Source organism: Dermacentor variabilis, chromosome 7 (assembly GCF_050947875.1).
Source record: "Dermacentor variabilis isolate Ectoservices chromosome 7, ASM5094787v1, whole genome shotgun sequence".
Taxonomy (NCBI): Eukaryota; Metazoa; Arthropoda; class Arachnida; order Ixodida; family Ixodidae; genus Dermacentor; species Dermacentor variabilis.
In genome coordinates, this window is record NC_134574.1 from 48,315,430 (window position 1) to 48,326,136 (window position 10,707).

At 45.4% G+C, this 10,707-nt stretch overlaps 1 non-coding gene across 1 annotated transcript; it reads right to left on the bottom strand.

The window, feature by feature from the left end:
- Nucleotides 1-628: 628 nt before the first annotated feature.
- On the bottom strand, nucleotides 629-701 carry TRNAL-CAA (transfer RNA leucine (anticodon CAA)). Its single transcript has one exon. It is a non-coding gene; the product is annotated as a tRNA-Leu (tRNA).
- Between the last annotated feature and the right edge of the window lie 10,006 nt (nucleotides 702-10,707).

Genomic DNA, 10,707 nt, shown 5'->3' on the forward strand with positions numbered 1-10,707 from the left:
AAACACGCACGACAAGAGAAAGACCGGCGTTCGTGTTGTCTTTCTCTTCTCCGGCGTTCGTGTTGTCTTCCTCTTCTCGTCTGTGTTCAATTGTGCGCTGGAACGATGTTGCATAGTGCAAAGATGAGCAACTTGCATTGCAAAGCAATTGGGTGACGCATGCACCTGCTGCCGCAACCAACACAGCGACATGGACTACCCGGCATTTTAGCGTTAACTCCTTTCCAAGTTGCAGGTTTCTTTCGGGGTCAGTAATGCGTGGCTCACACTTGGTGGTCTGCTTGGTGGTCTCAGTATGGACAAGTCAATTTCAAGAGCATCACCTTCGGTAGCCACTTTTTATGGTATTTCCACCCATGTGGCTATCAACTTCATGCACGTCGGACCATGTAGGCACGTATGCTGATCTCCGTTCATGCCTAAACGCGGCCGTGAAAGGCTACAGGCACAATTAGCCCATCGCTGTGGCAGCAAAGGACGAACGGTGAGCACGAAAACAGTCGTGTAAACTTATCATACGAAGCCAACAAACACTGACACCAAGAACAACATAGGGGAAATTACTTTTGCTTAATAAATGAAGTAAAGAAACGATAATTTATTGGAAATGAAAGCGGATGACAAAACTTCCCGCAGGTGGGAAGCGAACCCACAACCTTCGCATCTTGCGTGCGATGCTCTACCAATTAAACTACCGCGGGGCTTTTTCCTTATCCATTTTCTTGGGTATTAATGTGTCCTAGTAGAACTCTGGGAGTGTTAGCTAGCACCACCACTCACAGACCTTGGCGGCGGACGTGGAACGTCCATTCTGCCGCAGGCGTCACGAGAACGTGATCTTTTTGGGTGAAGGTAACTGGTGAATAAACCCACACATGCTACCTGAAGGCATGAATTTTGCCGGATTCGAGACCCTCGTTATGTAATAAACGAGAAGAAAAGGGGTTAACTGAGGGGGCCCGATTTTATTAGTCATATCATAAGAAGCCAACAAACACTGACACCAAGGACAACATAGGGGAAATAACTTGTGCTTAATAAATGAATTATTCATTCAGAATCCTCATCTCATTGTCGTTATGCTGTAGTCGTCATACCGCCTTGGTCGCTTCATCGACGACTTTCTTAATTTGTCACTGAATTGTCACTGCGATATCATCGTGCCGTCATGCTCATGCGTGATCTCGACAGGAGAGTGCCGCAGCTAAGTGCTCTGATACAGGAGATATTGCATGTCGCATATAGCCACAACATCGAAAGTTTCAGGATGACGAATACACATTTTCGATAACGGTGTCTTCAACAGTAAGGTGTGTCGAGGCACGTAGCCAGGATTCTTTTTCGGCGGGGGCCGGGCAATCTAACGTAGCTTTTTGTGCAAATGAGTGGGGTAACTTCAATAGTACTAGTGTGAATAACACCCGTCATTTGCTATAAATACGAGTAAACCCGCAAAAGAGAAATAACGTAACGTATATTCGCAGGTACGCCTGTGAGATACAACTCTCCTTCGCTTAGTGAACAAGGAACCACGTCAAATGGAGACGCGCAGGGAAGAAGGGAAGGAACAAAAATGACAATAGCAAGTCAACAAGCGAAAGTGTAAAGTAAATATTACCATAGTCGCAGACAAATTAAAAATTAGCAGTTGGCAACCAAGCCACACAGACCACGCAGGGTTGTGTTATTCCGCCAGTCAAATCGCAGAAGCAAACAAAATTTTCATGTGGCCTTTTCAAAATGGCTTCGTACTGGATACCTCTGGCGTCTGCTGCGTCTGCTGTTTTTGAAGAGTCTTTTTATGGGAGGAAGCGATGAAGGGTGCAACAGACATGGACAACGTGTATAGAGTCTGAGCATTTCACTCTTCAAAAGTCTGTGGTACTGTTCCTTTCGCTGCTGAACCCGTTTTACACATGAACGTTCACTGCCAACTGAAGTGAAACTTGAAAAGAAATAGTTGCAGTGAAGCAACCACTTTTTTCAGTTCAATAAAAAATTCGACTTTGGCCGCTCCACTATAACAGGCGACGGAAAACGTGCAAAATTACGCGTTAATCATTTTATTTTGATGGTGACACCTTATTATGGTAACACGAAAAGTTTGAAGTTCGAAATATTTGCAACTTCGCAAAGGAATAGTGGTTGGCGGTTATGAAGGCGTGCCCAGGACTTTCATCATCATCATCGTCATCGTCGTCGTCGTCGTCGTCGTCGTCGTCATCACCATCATCATCATCATCATCAACATCATCATCATCATCAGCCTAGTTACGCCCACTGCAGGGCAAAGGCCTCTCCTATACTTCTCCAACTACCCCGGTAATGTACTAATTGTGGCCATGTTGTCCCTGCAAACGTCTTAATGTCATCCGCCCATCTAACTTTCTGCCGCCCCCTGCTACGCTTCCCATTCCCTTGGGATCGAGCCCGTAACCCTTAATGACCACCGGTTATCTTCCCTCCTCATTACATGTCCGGCCCATGCCCATTTCTTTTTCTTGATTTCAACTAAGATGCCATTTGCCCGCGTTTGTTGTCTTACCCAATGTGCTCTTTTCTTATCCCTAAACGTTACACCCATCATTCTTTTTTCCATAGCTCATTGCGTCGTCCTCAATTTCAGCAGAGCCCTTTTCGTAAGCCTCCAGGTTTCTGCCCCATATGTTAGTACTGGTAACACACAGCTGTTATACACTTTACTTTTGAGGGATAGTGGCAACCTGCTGTTCATAATTGCAGGACTTTACTGCAGACTTAAGTTGTATCCGAAAATAGTAGCGTTTTTTAATTAGTTTTAGAAGAAATGTAGAGAAATATATATTTGTGAAACAATCACCGTTCTTTTGGATTCCTCCTTTACGGTTCTACCAAGCGCAAACACAATTTAGTATATTTATTTGACAAGTTGCGTAACGACGCGTGGCCGCCAGTCCCGTACAACCACGTAGAGCGCAAGACGCTGCGATTCTACAAGTACTGCGCCCACGGCGGTAGGTTAGAAGAATACCTACATAAGCAGAGTAAGGAAGTGGCGACATCAGGCAGCTCTACTGATAAATGTAGAAGCGTAATTCAAAACAAATGTACCTTTTCTCAATTCCTGGCGGCATCTTCTCTACTTTTTTTAGATATGATAACATGTTTATCAATGAATATGTTCATAAACAAAGGCTAAATTTCTTAATTTTCACCTTTCCTTCCTGTTTGGATGTTGCGTTGGCTCTCTTCATTAGTAGATCACTTAATTTCTCAACTCCTTGCAACTCTTGCTTCCATTTGGCAATTTTGCGCGAAAAGTGCTATACAATTAGCAGAAAACCCCACAAGGTAACGGGTGACACCCTTCATGCTTATGAGTTCAAGGGTTATTGCAGGGTTTGATGATGGACGTTGTCTCTTATTGTTTGATTTTGCCCCTTCTCTAACCCTTATCGCGGGTACGTGGATCCGACGATCTGAAAGCGTCGCGGCGAGTCCTCACTCGAAGAAATAATAAAACAAAAGGAAAAGTTAAAGAAAACTGGCGTTTTCTCCAGCCGCAACTCGTTCCACGAGCATACAGACCAACCGACCACGAACCGAATCGCTTTCCTGGTCCCTGGATTAGTTTATACAAAGCAGGTTGAACTAACGAATAAACAGCGATGCGCGTGAACGTTGCGCAGATATTGACGACTAAACGAAGCTTCAGTTAATTGGCCGGGCAGCGAATCGATGAGAAAACTGTCCCTCACATCACAGGAGATGGCGATATCTACCGCCATCCAAATGGAGTGAAAAAAGGAGCAAAATGTTGATCGCCGGATAACTGTCCATTCTCAACATTGATTTGGCGGCGCTTTAGGAATGCGTATGAGGAGTGGTGGCGTGGGCGGGAAGTGAGGGGGGGCTATTCCGCCCAATATAGGAGGGGGGAGGCAGGGCCTCTGCCCCTGAGCCTGGTCGTTGCATTGCTTGATTGCTAATCGCATTACCGTCGACAGTCATCGAGAACTGGGCTCCGCCCAATATAGGAGGGGGGTAGGCAGGGCCTCTGCCCCTGGGCCTGGTCGTTACATTGCTTGATTGCTAATCGCATTACCGTCGACAGTCATCGAGAACTGGGCTCTGCCATAATTCTTTTTTCTTGTGCATAGGACTTGGGCTGCCTGCAATATGGGTTGGTTGTATTACAGTAGATCCCAAAGACACAAATTTCCAGTAGTAGCAGCAGTAAAGAACTCTATTGGGGTCCTAAAGAACAAGGCGGGGGAATGCTAGGTAGGTCTCTATCCAGCCGTTGGCTAGTCTCATGTCGGAAAGAGAGGCCATGCCTCTCTGGTCGTTCACGGGCCCTCTGGACAGCTAGGAGCTCAACGTCTTGTTTCAGGTCTGTGATGGCCTTCGTCCAGTCTTCTTCTCGGTTAAAATGCTGTAACACAGGGCACTGCCAGAGCATGTGAATTTTTGAGCTTATTTTACTGCCATAATCTGCGAAGAATGGATCAGTGGTCGGGTGGAGCTTGTCCTACCCTCTCTAGGGTCCTACTCTAGAGAGGTAGGACCCCGGCTCGAGCATGCGGAGCGTGCTAGCTTGTGGCCTGTTGATCTTACGATGGGGGAAAGGAAAACTCTGCCTATTCTCTCTGTAATGAGATGTGATTTCATGAGAAGTAACTAGAGGATCACTGTGGACGAGCTCTCCCGAGCTCACCCGAGACACTATCCCGTCGCGGCATATGAAACCTCGCGCACGGTCGTCAGCTATCTCATTGGGGTTCAGGGTACCCGGTGATACGTCTGGTCACATGCGAGTTTGGAACCAGACTATGTGGTCAACCATGTCAGAGGGGTGTTTGCCGTTCAGAATGCTGGCTGCTTCTTTGGCTATCAATCCCAATTCGAACGCTCTAACGGCTGCTCGGGTGTCCATGTACAGCGTAGTAGTGCGTTTTGTGTCAAGTAATGGGAGAGGTATAGCGGCCTATTCCGCCACATCGACCGAGGAAGTCATGTGTGTGTAATTTTCAGAGGCGCTCGTGTTATCGCTAGAAAAAAAATGCATGCAGCATTTCAGAGCTTGATGTTGTGCGGTCTGCTTGTGTTACTAGGTAGTGGAAAATGGGGAGGACAAGTGATCGGAAATACGGCATCCTCGCTTTTTACATGGTATTCTATTTTCTCTACCTGCCCCATACGGGGAAAATGAATAGCAAGCAATAACACTGGGACGCAGGCGGGGGGGCGCAGTTAGTCAATTGCAGAGTTGATTGTTTTGTCCAGCTTCGCCGAGGATGACACTCCACAAAGCATAAATCCCGAACGGGGAGGTCTTGACGGAAAACTCAAGATACACTGGTGGAAGAGCGTAAGTGTAGCATCCCGGAGAGTGGCATAGCCCAAGTTAGACTGAACGTTTGCAACTACTTCTATATCTCGTTATTACAACTTGCCCTAAATAACGTAGGATTTCGGTAGGAACAACGTAGTTAAAAATACAAGTCCTACTTGTGTCGTGGTTCTTCAACCAAAATTTGCGCGCAAAGAAAGCATGGCTAACATTAGCCGGTACGAGTCGACGTAACCGGGAGAGCTCACCCTCTCCATGTGAGAGGGAGCTGGTGAGCCGATGAAACGTCAAATTTAATGAGTGGAAGGAGAAAGAATGGTGGTGCTAGCTAAGGCTGGGCCCCTTAAACATACTACAATCATTTCTCCACCCGAGCGTTTCATTGTAATTGGTAAGGAGCGAACACGAAGCATTTACAATTTTTTTTACAGGGAGCAACAAAGCAGTTCGGAAGCACAAAAACGCAGATAGTGCCGAACTGTAGCCTGACGTATGCTTTTGCAGCATGGCGTGATGAGCGGTGGCGTTGAGAGTTTCCATGCCAATGAGTTGGAAGGACACCGTACATCCAAGACCATTGTACCAGCACCAGTCTATGTCAAATGATGTAAAGAAATTGTTTCCAACAAAATGATGTCGCTCTTTGTGTCTCACGCGGCTTTTGCGCCGATGAGGCACCACTACGGCTCCACGGCAGGTCATTTCACTCTTTTCGTCAGAACATGCGTTTATGTGTTTGATACCATTGGTTATGTTGAAAGGCCTTTAAATTTGTGCAACGCATTCAACGTACACTAAATATTTATCCAGGAATATGATTCAAACAGCACACTAGTGAAAAAAGATGTTTCCTGGCATTAAGAGATACACACAGTGTATACGCTGCTCAAAACGCGATTACTCCAAAGCGTGGCTATTACGGTGCTGTCGCCATGTGCACGCCGTCTTCGGCCGAAATGCCAGCGTCGGGCTCGTCACCACCTCGACTGTGTGTGGCGTTATTGTACCCATGCGTCTCACTGGGCAAGCTTGGTTTCCTGCACACAAATGATGAATAAGATAGAGGAGGCGTTAAATTTGATATAAGAAAATTTAGCATTACACCTGCGAATAAATATTTAAACATTGCTACTTCACTTTTACCTTCCTGCAACTTTTCGAGGTGCCAGTAAGCTGCGCAATATAAATAGCAACATATTGTTACGTGTAGAAAGACTCAGACGAAAGAGGCTATTTACAGGCTATTTACACTGGACTAGAGCCAAGCGCCAAGCCGACATTCGCTCGCGCCAAGGGCACAGACCCACTTCGTCGTCGTTCTCGCGGTGGCTCGTCTCTCGAGTATCTACTGATAATATCGTAATAATATTTTGTTTACAGGAAAGACACGGAGGCCGACCTGAGCTTGTCGGCATTCGGCGAATTAATTAACGAATTAACACAAGGTAAAGCGCACGTCAGGCGAGTACCCTACACTGAATCTAATAGTGAAGCCAGCAAAACACCACATCAATTTATTCACTAGCTAGGACATGGGTTGAGTAGCTTCCGCACGTTCACATGCTCGAAAAGAAGCCTGTGATTGACTGGGCGCGCGGAGCACGGTTATCACTACCTCTCGCGTCATATGCTTGGGATGGTCAAGGCACTCTAGCCGTTCTTCGTCCTCATTAAGGTCTCCATGATTGCTTGATGCTGCGTGATTGCAGCAAAAGAAGAAATAATAAACTGATTGACGGTATGCAAGAATAAGTTATCGTATGCCTAAGACATACCGCTTTGTAGCCTGTTTTAAAGGGCCATCGCATGAGGTGACCATTATGGCGACCTTTTCATGATCAGGTGACGTTTTACATATATACAGGTGACCACTTCGCATGTTTGTATCTAACCTTTTTTCCTCCTACCTGCGTCACCGGGTAGTCAGTGGTAGACTTTCTAGTGCATCAGGCGGAAATGTTGAGGAAACAGAGTTGAGAACCAACCTTCGGACGAACTTGTTTCACTGAATAGATGGCAAGGCGACCATACGGCGCGCTCTTTAGCAAACATCTATGATACCGACATCGGTCATTGTAGACGCGGAACTGGGTAAGCTACCTCTGTTTGCAGAAAGTCATGCCGACTCTATGTATTGAATATGCTTCACTCGGTCTATGGTGTACTGAAATAAATATCTTCCATGCCAAACTTCCTTACTCGATATGTACCAGTACGTGAGGCCTTCTCTTCAATCAACCTCTTTGAAACCGACTTGGATAACTAGGTATGCGCTACAGCGAATGTGCCGATCTATTGTGACGAAAAAGTTACCTTAAATTTCTCCGAAACTGAGTGGAACCGAACCAAGGGCACAAGGGTTCCTCAAGGAAAGCAACCCGACACAATGGCAGGCTGCGCCACAAGTACCCTGGGTATGTGTCACTTTTGAATGAATGCCTTTTCCACCTTCACATCAGCAAGCGGAGCCACGAATGCTTTCTATCTGTACCGCTCTTACATGAAGATCTCACCAACATGGGCCACCACGTAGCTTTCGCTGAGTGTGTGGCAAGCGAGAGAACGATCGTGAGCGTTCGCAGACACCAGGGCACCACGCTTCTTTCTTAGAGGCAACGCCCGGAATACTCTGCAGTGTCACGAGGTGGCGCAGTGTGTCGAGAAAGAGGCACGAGAGAGGAGCCACGCTTCCGCATGGCGCACTCCTGAGCGTTCGCACGCAACGACGCGCCCACGTGCAGGACTCGCAGCGGCAGCGCTACATTGCGACGAGTGTTCTTAGGGAAGCGCGAGAGAGAGAAGTACCTCTGCGGTACACACCTCATACATAGCTAGATTGAGCGGTGGCAATGCGCTGTGTCGCTACATTACTTCCATAGTGCCGTATTACCTTCGTCAATCATCGTGAGATGAGTTCTTCCACATTTTATTGAGGACCGCAGAATAAAAATTCTATGGCATTCTTGGCAACTTTTCCTTAAGGATACGCATGTTGTCTTAATGACTTTCTTCTTAAGATCTTTGTACAGTTCTTTGTACGATGCAGCGTCCCGGGTACTCCTCTGGCTGAATAACGCTGAGCCTAATCAAAGATAGTGCGAATTTTTATAACTACTGATAACTGGACAAGTTAGTGGCGTGTTATGATTGCTTACAAAGCGAGAACTGAGAAGAAGCAAGTTACCATTAGAGAGCGCTAAACTGGAGCAGTAGCTCTCTGGCTCGTACGAGGCCATGTATTGTTTACACGGTAATTCACCCTTAGTCCAATGCATGTTAAGAAATTTGGACATTAGACGAAAGTGCAATCTGCTGGTAGCGTCTGTGGAGCCCTTATGCCACTTCATGGCCGCTCAAAAATTCACACCTAAGTAACACTCCGCTATTAAAGGCAGTCGTTTAAATGACGTAAACTCCGGGATTTTCTCTCACCGAAAGCCGTGTTTGACTTCATTTCGGAAAATTGTCCGCTTTCCATGGCCACTTTTTCTATATCTATCGAACCTGTGTGACAACGTGGTTTCAAAACTGTTCCAGTATGATGCGATCCCTCCGCTGAAGTGATGCTACTGACATACGCTCAAGAAGGTCTGTCAATCTACATATTCGTACATGTGATGAATGTTTCTTTAGGCGGAATGTAGAATAGTCTAGAAATGTACCTGTTTAAGAAACATGCTGCAATACAGCACTGTCATAAGGGCACAATATTTTTACGGTGTTAAGAGTGCCCTCCCCCCCTGCCAAAAAAATAAGAACCCATGCCTAGCATATCTGGAAGCGAACATCAGCCAGTGTATACTCGTAAACACTGCGATCAAAAAAGGAATTCCTGACGAAAACGTCAGAAATCGTAGCATGAAGATAGCCTAGCGGGGGCACATTGCGGGGTACGCACTTTCCACTAACCAAGAAAAACACAAAAATGCGTTGTTGACTTAGCTATCGCGCAATAAAAATGAGCTCAAAACTACAGATAACGGGATTTGAGACAGTGTTCAAATACATATTTTTTGCAAGACTCAAAAACACCCTAAGATATAGTTTAAGGTACAAAATGAGACTACCTTTTATAATTGTTGATAAACAATAGTAGGAAATTTTGCAATTAAAATCTTATAGAATGTTATACCATAAATGATACCGTTGCGTTCTGAATATGTTGCTATTACTGTCATTGAGTTTGAATAAAAAGCACACGCAGAAAAGAAATACCACTTCAAGCTACCAGGCAAACGTACAGTTACCGCCGGAGCGCAATTTACACGAAATAACGTTAGTTTGAATTGGGAATTCTGGGTTATTGCCAGGAAAATATAAAAACGAAGAAATCGGTCTATGCAGTGACTACGAACAAAGGCGATATTACTCTTCGAGTGAGTCATGGTGGGCAATCAGGCGAACTTGTCTCGATCTCCTGTCATGTTTTCGTCTTTCCCTGCATACATAACATTGCCGGTTTCTATTGCTTAAGAAGTTCAGTCTACTGACGGCAGCTATAAGTGCCCTTAAGAAGCACTGTTATACCATTCACACAGAAACAACAATAGACCCTATGAGTGAGTACACTTCGCCGTTAGCGTCGTTTGCAAGCTGTCGCAAGGAATGATTTATTGACGGTCCGTAAAACACACTCGTCAGTGAGTGCACTTGATGCGCTGATTTCGCTGCGAAGAATTTACAGCCTCAGCATGACTGGTGTAAAAAATGAATAAAATATTTCATTACAGAGTGGGCAATAATGTTGAAACGGCTTTTTCTAACATTTCCGATGTTTAGTGCATATGCGCCATGCGGAATGTAAAGGGCCACTCATCCTCTAACCGCCCTCGTCGGGACACTGCATCGTCCTAGCTCGCGACGTTTAATTCTCGAAACGGAGCCACAACAAATTACTTCATTCGCAGTTAAACATCATGTTAAATAGAGTTCTCAAAATAAAGCAGTGGTATACGGTATACACTTTCTAAAACACCATAAAAAAAGCTGAGGTACATGCAGCCAATCTAGACGATTAGGGAGAATAAAATGATTTTTTTTCTTATTATGAATCTGTAAGTAGTGGTAATATAATGGTTATGTTTTGGTAATCATGATGATGCTCTATGTATCCCCATGCCAAATCTCGATAAAATCCGTGAATCGGAAAACTTTATGGGGACCTCAGCTGCCACAGGATGTGGTAATCTCGCTGCCAACCAATATAACGAACGATACCATGACATCGCATATCTTCTTGTAACCATTGCACCCCAGTTGAAACTGCGTAATATATCTCCTTATCGCTAGTATTCTGGCTGCAACATTGTTGCAGTGGTTAGCGACCTCTAGATTTTAAATCGTATGTTGCAGATAAGTTGGTCTCCCTATCTTTT